The sequence below is a fragment of the Coregonus clupeaformis genome, chromosome 7 (assembly GCF_020615455.1).
Source record: "Coregonus clupeaformis isolate EN_2021a chromosome 7, ASM2061545v1, whole genome shotgun sequence".
NCBI lineage: Eukaryota > Metazoa > Chordata > Actinopteri > Salmoniformes > Salmonidae > Coregonus > Coregonus clupeaformis.
Genome location: NC_059198.1, coordinates 69,199,281 through 69,210,869, shown reverse-complemented (window position 1 = coordinate 69,210,869; position 11,589 = coordinate 69,199,281). Strand labels below are relative to the sequence as shown.

General features: G+C 39.0%; 1 pseudogene; it reads left to right on the top strand.

Annotated features, from left to right (window-relative positions):
* The first annotated feature begins 2,063 nt into the window (after positions 1 to 2,063).
* The window catches only part of LOC121570293, a 62,216-nt pseudogene continuing 52,690 nt past the window's right edge, over positions 2,064 to 11,589 (top strand).

The window sequence follows — 11,589 nt, the reverse complement described above, 5'->3', positions numbered from 1 at the left end:
AAAATTGCTGTGTAGCCATGTGCAACAACATCTTGACAGAGATTGAATAATTATGAAAAGAATAAAGAGCTATATTGCACAACCAGGTGTGTAAAGCTCACAGAGACTTACCCAAGAAGACTCACAGCTGTAATCGCTGCTAACAGTGTTTTTTTTAAACATGTATTGACTCAGGGAGCTGAATACTTATGCAACAATTATATTTTAGTTATCTAATTTCTATTAATCTAAACAAAAAATTATAATCTTCCACTTTGACATTACAGAGTATTTTGTGTAGATTGTTACAAAAAAATACTATTAAATCAATTTGAATCCCAGTGTGTAACACAATCAAATGTGAAGAAATCCATGGTATGAATACTTTTGCAAGGCACTGTAAGTGGTTTTATTGGCCATGGGGCCATGGGGCCATGGGGCCATGGGATACTCTGTGTGTGTGGTCATTCCCAATGAGTCATGTGACACCACAGCCTGGGCCGGGTGGGCAGGGCAGGCAGCTGCCAGACAATAAGACACACAGCGCTGATTTGCACAAATTGTGGCTGTTCATTCAGCGTAGTGAGGATGAAGGAGGAGGGGGTTATTCAAATCGAATGTAAACATGTCTGCTCCACAGTTATAAATCATGGTCTGGGGCACATGCTTAGCCAATACAAGGAGAGGAGTCCATGATATACAGAGACTGCATCCTAAATGGCACCCTTTCCCTATATAGTGCACTACTTTTGACTAGGGCCCATAGGGCTCTGGTCAAAAGTAGTGCACTCTGTTCGGAATAGGCTGCCATTTGAGACAAAGGCAGAGACAGACTAGCTACCTTTCTGTGGAGGGTGGATCGCCCCATTAACTGTCTGACTCTGAGCTCACTTCTGATGGGGCTGAGTGGCTAAAGGAAGGGAAGGTTCCACGCACAATCAAAGCTTTGGAAGTTATCTGGATATTTTCCTTTTGCATCTACCTGAAAAGGAAAATATGCAATTGGATCTGGTTAATCAACTAGGCCTGATTTGTGTATAGTTTACCAATCTCAAAACATACCAATACCTATATTTCACTCTCCTGGAAATATTCAAAAAATATATATGCCAACCTGAAATAATGAAATCACTTCCATCATCAACTTTTGAAATTATAGCCAGATGAGATGGGTTGTGTCTTGAAAATTAACACTTTTGATACAGTAGGTGAATGGTGAAGTGCTCTCAATTATTGAATGAATCAAGTCTGAATTACTTTATTTGCAGAGCCTAAATGTAAAATCTCCTTCAAATAGACTGTTTTCAGTTTGCCCAGAATGTTTGTCTGTAAAACACAGCCAAAGCCAAATCAGACATCCATCCTAGAGGAAGTTTCTAAAGAGACACTACCTTTTTGGTTCTGTGGACACTCTACTTTAGAAAATGAACTTTAAGTCGTCATGAAGGCATCACACTGTACTAACGTAAATAGCACACCAGCATGCTGCAGGCAGTGAGAGAGGAATAGAGTTTTGCTTTTCGAATCTCATTCCTTTTGACCTGTCTCCCACTACGTTGTTGAGTGGTATCCTAGCTACCGGAGGAGGCTTTGCAGTGGCTGTTTCCAAGGAAACGACTAACCGCTAACCTTGATTGCTAGCTAGCTGGTAGCTAGTAGCTGGTAGCTAGCTAGTGGTCCTTGAACAAAATACTTCAAATAGTTGGTAAGTTTGCAAGATATAAAAACTATATGGAAAATATAAATGTTTAAATATAAATGTTCACTGTACTCTTAGAACATTTGCAGATTAGTTTGTTCGTTTGGACAAACGCTTCAACAATGTCTTGAAGTTTCAGGTTTTTGATGGAATGATGATGTTAAGTTAGCAGCGGGGTCAGCCGGCTACTGTAGCCAGTTGTTCCTTTTCACAGTCAACAACATGCTGTAAACTTAGCTAGCCATCTACCGTCTTATCTGACTGCCAGTCTACTTTAACTCTAGCTAGCAAATTAACAGTTTGTTAACATGTCTTGCTAGAATTGTTATTGTCACCAATTCCACCAAAACAGTTTCAGGACGTTGCCAGTGCCTCAGCTGCTACTATGGGGGTAGCACTGACCAGAGCAGCGCAATGGACCACAGCAAGTTCTGGGACGGGCAAACTGGAGATCACCCCAGTCAACGAGTCTCTGCTGAAAGAGATCCTACAGTTTGTGGAACAGTTCAGCTCCAGACACCCTCAGGAGGCTAAACATGTGTTCAATGAGCCGCTGCAGTGGACTACCTCTTTGGAGGCTTCTGATTTCAAAACAGAGTATGACATCAGGTAATCATGAGGCAGGCTGTTTGTGTAACGTTAATGTTACTGACTGGGGATGTTTTTATGGAGTTAAAACATATTTTGAGCCTTGCAGCAGGACTCATATGTACAATATGTTCTTGAATTAAGGTGTTTTCTGTTCAACTTCAGTAGCTAGGACAGAAAACATAAACTACAGTATTTTGTCATTTTTCCTTGGCTGTCTGCATGTGATTAGATGGGTGATTATCACGAAACTGGCACTTGACAAAAATAAACACATTTTCCATAATTCCTCTTGGATCACTATGATTAGGATCTGTATTTATCTATTTCATAATTATAGTTATGTTTTTATTGATCATATATTATACATTTTAACACAATTTCCATAACTACCAATGCAAAAATGCTCATTACCTCATCAGTTTTCAAAGTCCAAAAAAGTAAAAAACAAGTCTATTTCTAATATTTTGTAACATTGCTCACCTAATGAAAAGGCCTGAGTTAAAAATTTTACTGAAAAAATATGTATTTAAAATGTAATTATTAAAATGTTTTTTGTAATTTATCTTATTACCGCAACACAACCTTTTCTGAATATTGTTTTTCGGCATAATTACTTGTGTATACATGTTAATTTTATATATTTGGATAAAGAACTGAAGGCACACTATCAGATTAAGCCAAAATTACTAAAGTATCCATTTTACTTTTCCTAATATTGGTGTATTACGATAATGATAAGCAGGTTTTGGATATTAGAATGCATGTTTTGCTAATGAGTGTTGCATAGTTTGCCATTGAAAAACTGTACTGAGCTCTATTAGAGATTCAGTAACCCAGTACATCATCAAACTGTGTCATTTGTTAATCCCAAATGACTTGCATAATACTAAAATCACTGATCTTAATGCAATTGACTAAAATACCCATTATTTTAGCATAAGTATACAGTAAGTACTGTAATTACGTACATGTATTTTCATAAATTCAAAAGTGGACTTACAGTGCCTTCAGAAAGTATTCACACCCCTTGACTTTTTCCAGGTTTTGTTGTGTTACAGCTTGAATTTAAAGTGGACTAAATTTAGATTTTTTTGGTCACTGGCCTACACACAATACTTCATAATGTCAAAGTGGAATTATGTTTTTCAAAATGTTTACAAATGAAAAGCTGAAATGTTTTAAATTTTAGTCATTTAGCGGACGCTCTTATCCAGAGCGACTTACAGTTAGTGAGTGCAGACATTTTCATACTGTCTGTCTGAAATGTCTTCAGTCAATAAGTATTCAACCCCCTTGTTATGGCAAGCCTAAATAAGTTCAGGAGTAAAAATGTGCTTAACAAGTTGCATAATAAGTTGCACTTTGGATGGTGTATCAATACAACCAGTCACTACAAAGATACAGGCGTCCTTCCTAACTTAGTTGCTGGAGAGGAAGGAAACCACTGAGGGATTTCACCATGGGGCCGATGGTAACTTTAAAACAGTTACATGGTTTAATGGCTGTGATAGGAGAAAGCTGAGGATGGATCAACAACATTGTAGTTACTCCACAATGCTAATCTAATTGACAGAGTGAAATGAAGGAAGCCTGTACAGAATAGAAATATCCCAAAACATGCATCCTGTTTGCAGAAAGGCACTGAATACAAAGTGTTATGTTTAGGGCAAATCTAATACAACACATTACTGGTATTTGGTAGGTAGGTATTTTATTAGGATCCCGATTAGCTGTTGCAAAAGCAGCAGCTACTCTTCCTGGGGTCTGCACAAAACATGAAACATGACATAATACAGAACATTAATAGACAACAGCTCAAGGACATAACTACATAAGTACCACTCTCCATATGTTCAAGCATAGTGGTGGCTGCATTATGGTATGGGTATACTTGTAATTATTGTTAAGGACTGGGGAGTTTTTCAGAATAAAAAAGAAACGGAATGGAGCTTAGCACTGCAAAAATCCTAGAGGAAAACCTGGTTCAGTCTGCTTTCCACCAGACACTGGGAGATGAATTCACCTTTCAGCAGGACAATAGCCTAATACACAAGGCCAAATCTACGCTGGAGTTGCTTACCAAGAAGACTGTGAATGTTCCTGAGTGGCCGACTTAAATCTGCTTGAAAATCTATGGCAAGACCTGAAAATGGTTCAACAACCAATTTGGCAGAGCTTGAAGAATTCTGAAGAGAATAATGGGCAAATGTTGCAGAATCCAGGTGTGGAATGCTCTTAGAGACTTACCCAGAAAGACTTGCAGCTGTAATCGCTGCCAAAGGTGATTCTGTATTGACTCAGGGGTTTATTCTTTTAAAAATCAAGATACATTATATTAGTGTTTACATTTTTCATAAATGTTTTACAAATGTTCACATTTTTCTTCCACTTTGACATTACAGAGTATTTTGTGTAGATTGTTGACACAAAATGACAATTAAATCAATTTTAATCCCACTTTGTAACACAACAAAATGTGGAAAAAGTAAAGGGGTGTGAATTGTGAAGGCACTGTAAGCATAAAAATATATATTTTTACAGGTAATTTCAGTGTATTAGGATGTGGATATGTGTGGTTCTAAGGTATTTTATATATATTTCTAAATTTTAATGGGATCCTATGGGCAAATGTTATCTTCTACTTTTATCCAAATAGGAACTGGCATCAGATTATGTTTGCAATTCTTCACAGTTATATTTACTGTACCCCAAAGCCATAATGTGGTACTAGCTAATAGCGATGTTAGTTTGAGAAAGGAAACATGCATCTACTGTGTGTCTATATTACCCCAGGCCAGGATTATCTTTTAAATAAGGCCCACGTCTTTTGACCTCAATGGGACAATCTGGTAAAATAAAGCTAAAATAAATAAAAAATATATATGAAAAAAGGACTAAACAATTTTTACAGCAATTTGTAGCCAACAGAGACCCTGTTGCGAAGATGCTGGGGCCTAGTTTTGCAACAGTGGAGGGGGAGGACAGCTCTGTGATGCGTCTCCTGGGGAAGGTAAAGGAGGGGGACCAGGCCAAGGAGGAACTGCTCATCCTATTACAGCAGCTGGGGACTCAACTCCTCAGCAACTCCCTCAAGCAGATCTCCCAGTGGCTTCCTTTCCTCCTCCTCACTCTGTCTGCTTCTCTATCTATCAATAATCAATCCATCTTAATACACACTGACTCCCACTTGACTTCAGACAAGTCCAAAGACATGGGGTTGACTCTGATTAGAAACAGTTTCTTACTAGATAGAAGAACCACACATGGGCCCAAGATTAATTATCTGTATTTGTTTTTGTAGTTTTTTGTACAGGGAGGTTAGGCTCATTCCTGCCGCAGTGAAGAATGATGTCGAGCTGTTGAAACACTTCTGCAGTGAAGGGGAGAAAAGGGTGTTGAAGTCTGTTCAATACACATCAGGTTTGAGTTATCTTCACATTTCACAATTTTTTTGGGGTGTGAATGAAAACGATTGCTATTAGGGGGTAATACTGGGATATTCAAAAAATATTAAATGTCTGTGTTCAACCCTCAAAAACATGGAAGTCATTATATATGTCAGATTTCAGTTTACTGAGACATGAATCAATTTTTTTTACTTGCCTTAGTCGGTGTGGCAGATTTGCAATGCCATAACAATTCAACTTTCGGCGGAAAACACACCTCCCCATACATACCACAGTACCACAGTGATAAATTCAGTCTTTTGAAAATGTGTCCACTTACGCAGAGGAAAATGTAAACCTTCTATGCAAGTAGCCTCCAACCTGTGATACTGGGCACATTAAAATATGGTGGTTTGTGTGTCACGATGCTCTGCGGCCTAGCTGTTTTCAAAGGATTATTTATCAGGGAGTGAAATCACAGCGAGCTCTAAGTAACCTGGGCTGCTGTCTTCAGACCTGGGCTATGTCCCAAATGGCAACCTATTCCCTATATTATACAATACTTTGGCCAGAGCCCTATGGGTCCTGGTCAAAAGTAGTGCACTCAATAGGGAATACGGTGCCATTTGGGATGCAGACTTGTGCTCTCTCTATGGTGGAGTGATCCGTCATCCACGCTGGCAGCTCAGGCACCCTCTATTTTTTTATTAATTTTTTGTCATTTTAGCAGACGCTCTTATCCAGAGCGATTTACAGTTAGTGAGTGCATACATTTTTCATACTGGCCCCCCGTGGGAAACAAACCCACAACCCTGGCGTTGCAAGCGCCATGCTCTACCAACTGAGCTACAGGGGACATGATTTATCTTCCTGTGATGCTGCACTCTTTGAACCTGTATTGGAACTTTATTTTCCCCCTAATCCTCTCCTCCTACTTACACTACCGTGCAGAAGTTTGGGGTCAACAGTGAAGAGGCGACTCCGGGATGCTGACCTTCTAGGCAGAGTTGCAAAGAAAAAGCCATATCTCAGACTGGCCAATACAAATTAAAGATTAAGATGGGCAGTCTGAGATATGGCTTTTTCTTTGCAACTCTGCCTAGAAGGTCAGCATCCCGGAGTCGCCTCTTCACTGTTGACGTTGAGACTGGTGTTTTGCGGGTACTATTTAATGAAGCTGCCAGTTGAGGACCTATGAGGCGCCTGTTTCTCAAACTAGACACTCTAATGTATATCTCCTCTTGCTCAGTTGTGCACCGGGGCCTCCCACTCCTCTTTCCACTCTGATGTATGACATCTTCAGTTTCTTGGCAATTTCTCGCATGGAATAGCCTTCATTTCTTAGAACAAGAATAGACTGATGAGTTTCCGAAGAAAGTTATTTGTTTTTGCCATTTTCAGCCTGTAATCGAACCCACAATTGCTGATGCTCCAGATACTCAACTAGTCTCAAGAAGGCCAGTTTTATTGCTTCTTTGAATCAGCACAACAGTTTTCAGCTGTGCTAACATAATTGCAAAAGGGTTTTCTAATGATCAATTAGCCTTTTAAAATGATAAACTTGGATTAGCAAACACAACGTGCCATTGGAACACAGGACTGATGGTTGCTGATAATGGGCCTCTGTACGCCTATGTAGATATTCCATTATAAATTAGCCATTTCCAGCTACAATAGCCATTTATAACATTAACAATGTCTACACTGTATTTCTGATCAATTTGATGTTATTTTAATGGACAAAAAAATTGCTTTTCTTTCGAAAACAAGGACATTTCTAAGTGACCCCAATCTTTTGAACGGTAGTGTACCTTAAAGGAAAACTCCACCCAATTAGTCCATGTTTCATTTGTTTCGTTAGTCCATTGTTGATATAGTCCCAAAATGTTTTGCATGCCACCAATCAAGTTTCCAAGATATAGAACTTTCAAAATACAGAAATACAGCTGGTATGATCCATTTTGCATTATATGATGCTGCATTTTGCATTATATGATGCAATATGCATCATACCGGCTGTATACCAAAATATAGTTTTTAGGTGGAATTTTCCTTTAAGGGAAAAATCACAATGTGACCTAATTCCCTATCGAGCACTATTGTATACTATTTTGATTAAAGTACATTGTACACTGAACTGACGTGCTCTGGTATCTTCTTCTTCTTCTTCTTCTTATTTTTATGTAGATTATGAATTCACCAATGGCTGTCGCACTCCTCCTTGGAGGCAGGTACATGGTGAGATCTGCTACCTGGTGATAAAGCCGTGTGACACTCAACGCCTGCACATCACCTGTAGCACAGCTTGAGTCTTTCTCAATGGGGTAAGATAGCTAGAGATAGATTAGTATCACTGAATGTCAGTTTTCATTAAATTAATTTTAGTCAGCCGTGTTCTATACTCAGCATTAGATTTTCTTTCTGGTCTACAGGATGTGTTTTGTCATAAATGCTTTAGGCATCAATGGATGTAATAATCTACATATTTCAGCACATATGTTTATTTGGCAATTGTTATGAACAAGCACGGAAAGCTATACAATGTCTCCTTAATGATGTCCCATAAAGTTTCCAAAACATTAGGTAAGTGTCACTGAAAAGTTTAGTGATTTATGTACTGATGTAACGTTCATTGTATGGTCAGATTCCAAGTTTGCCCTGTGGTGTTAAACGTTTAAAACAACCCCATTGACCTTAACGTGTGTGCAATTAATAAAGAGAACATTTTACATGGCTCAGTGTCTTTCACTCCCTCCATCACTGCCTGCCTGCCCGAGTTAGTACGTTTCCCGTCTCCCTTTCCTCACCTAGAAATGGTTCAGTTCAGGACACTGAAACCCGTGTTCCAACATGTTTGACATTGATGGTATATTAACACAAATGAAACCTCAAAGATTACAGAGTTTAACATAATGTGTGTAGTGGTTAGATGCGGTGCACACTGGTTTTGAATTCCAGCCTGTGAAGCTGCGTTTTGATACCTTGGCACTCTAACCTCAGTTGTTCTGACAGATGGTAATACTGTAATATTGATTTGATACATCAAATGTCATCTTTGTCTTGACAGGGCATAAGCCAGAAGAGTGAGGAAAATGCCTGTGACAGAACAAGCGATGTTTACAAAGACCTGGTAACACTGCTGAAAAGCAAGTCTCCCCATTTTGCTGAGAACATAAATAAACAGGTAGGTTTTGACATGGAGGAGCAGCATCTCAAACAACAGGTTGCTGTTTTCTCTGAGTAATATTTGCTCTGTCGGTAACCCTATGAAGCAGTATGCATTTGACTGATTATAGATGATATTCTGTTATACGTAGTATAGTGAGTTTAAGATTGTGAATCAGTGTCTGCACTCGTCCTCACTTGTGAGCTAGTGTCTGGTTGTCACATTGAAACGAAAACTCTCTGAAGCTGTAGCCTCGCTACCTAACCTTACTTTCCAAATCACCCCAGTTGAAAATAATTTAAAAAAACAAAAGAAACAGTCCAGTTACTCACACAGACAGAATCATGTGTTGCTCTGAAATGCCAGTGATTCATTCAGTAGTGCTGTTTCCTGCTTAAGTGATTTGATGAATTAACAAATAATGGCTTCAAGCTTTGGTGGGAAAAAATGTGTTTATCATCTGAATATGTGGACATATTTTTTGTCTTGAGTGACTCAATAATGTATTGTTGGAAAATGTTGTATAATTTACAGGCAAGCTAGCTATACAGATACACTTTGTACACAGTATTTATACTCTAGGAAATGACTCCAAATGTTTCATATAATTGATATAATTATATTGATATCTATATTTGTTCTATTTATTAGTTTCCTTTTGTCTATTTGGAAAGGCTTATGGATAAGCTAGTTACAACAAATAGTGTACCGAAACTATTAATAGTATTTTTCCACTTTACATCGTTCATTTCTGTTAGCAAAGACTATTATCAATGTTGCTCCTGATGATTTATCCTGGGCTGCTTTATGATCACGATAATTCTGTACTTGAGTTACTGAAACAGAAATGTGAAATGTGATTATTAAGACTGATTTCCTTTTACCCCTTTCTGCAAGTCTTTCTCTTTTAAATAAATTAAGAGATGTTATCACAATAATATAGTTTGCAGGTATAAAGTGGGGCGAACAATAATATATTTAGTCTATTCCACCACAATTTCAGGAACTGGTAAGTGAGTGCTTGCTTTATGGAAAATAGCTCAAGAAAAAGGAAATGTCTTCTTTGACGTACAAGAGTTGTCTGAAGTACGATCTTAATGTATAATCCATGGATGTTACAGACACATTTACATTATATTACTGCAGTGGCCTATAACAACCATTGTTCTACCCAATTTTAAATAATGACATTATTAATGAAAAAGAGCCACCTCATCATTACTTTCAATTGAATTGTGCTTGACCAGTCAGTGTGACTTATTTATAGCTGGTGATATAACTTTTAGTGCCACAGAGACGGGTTGAGTTGAGTGGCGGCTAAGTGAGGGATGTATAAACCCCAATGAGCAGTGCCAGGCTGCTGCGCTCACTGTGTAAAAAGGCCATCCAGGCTTTAATGTTTTATGAGTCCTGTGTCTGTGCTGAGTGTCGGTCGTTCTGAGGATGATGGACAGTAGGCCGTAAAACACTACTGTGAATGAGTTGGCTGAGATACAAATCAAGTCACAGGTTTTCTCTGCATACTTCTTTCTCCTATGAAGTTACTACAGTAATGTCCAAAACATGGCATGGTGATGTAAGGGAGTGTTCTGCACTCAAATCAGGCCATGTTTTTCTGGCCTTTTTACGCCCCACCAAACTATGTTCCCTCTGCATTACTTAAAGTACACCTCTTATGTGTGAAAGGGTCAGCTTGACTCAGCAGTGACTGCTGATTTGATTGCAGATAAAGGCATTTTCTATTGATTGACAATATAATTGTTATGGTGCAACAGGCACTCCAGTACAGTACTGTATAAACCTTTTCAGACATAGAGTAATAAAGTAATTGCACTCACTCTTGAGGAGAAGATCCCTTCCCAGTGGCCAATGAAAGGAATAGGCTCTAGTCCGTGTCAGGTCAGAAACACTATCTGAAATAGCTCCGGCTGGGGGACCCGCTCTCTGATTGCAGCGCTAAGAGGCCAAAGTGGTGGTGTTCCAAGTCAACATGAAGCATGGCAGGTTGATAGCCAAAGATAACAACACCAATCTCTGAACAAGATCTACTCGTTTCCAGCGTCGAGGAAGCAGATTATTTTTCACAGTTTTATTAGATCAGACATTCTCAATCAAATAAGCAAGAGGCAGCCAGAGGAGAAGAGTGCAGCACCAGGGACACACACCGCAGTCCGATACTCAACTTCTCAGTGTAGTGTTGGACTGACTCGTTTTTGAAACTACAACATGATTATAAATTGGACATGGTGTCATCTGTGTGTTATGCATGCATGATCACACGCAAAAATGCAAACGCACCCTCAGAATGTTGTTATTCAAATCCTGAAATCAATCTAGCTCTGCTGTCATGTTCACTCCACACGGAGCCTCGCACAGCTATTCCACTGACAGCTACTATTTAGCTTATTTTCCATCACTGTATGGAGAAAGTAATTAGATACAATGGATACAAGTCCAATAAACATGTGCAAATATTTGGAGTCTCGGGTCTCTCAGTGAGGGCTTGGAACAAGGCACAAGTGGAGAAAGATGAATAGTGCCAATGTAATGATTTGGAAGTCGCCTGTGGTAAAAAAAAAAAAAATGTGTTGCAGGCAGGCGTCAGACCTGCTTAAAGTGTCTGTGCACTTGTTTGCTGGCCCTCTAACTGCTCTGACAGAGCCGTCCCTGTGCTGTGCTATTTATGTGTGCTGCTGTAGCGTGCTATAGAGTTTGGCATGTTTCCTTCTGTCCATTTCAGGTATCATAAAAAAGAGGAAAGGTTGGAC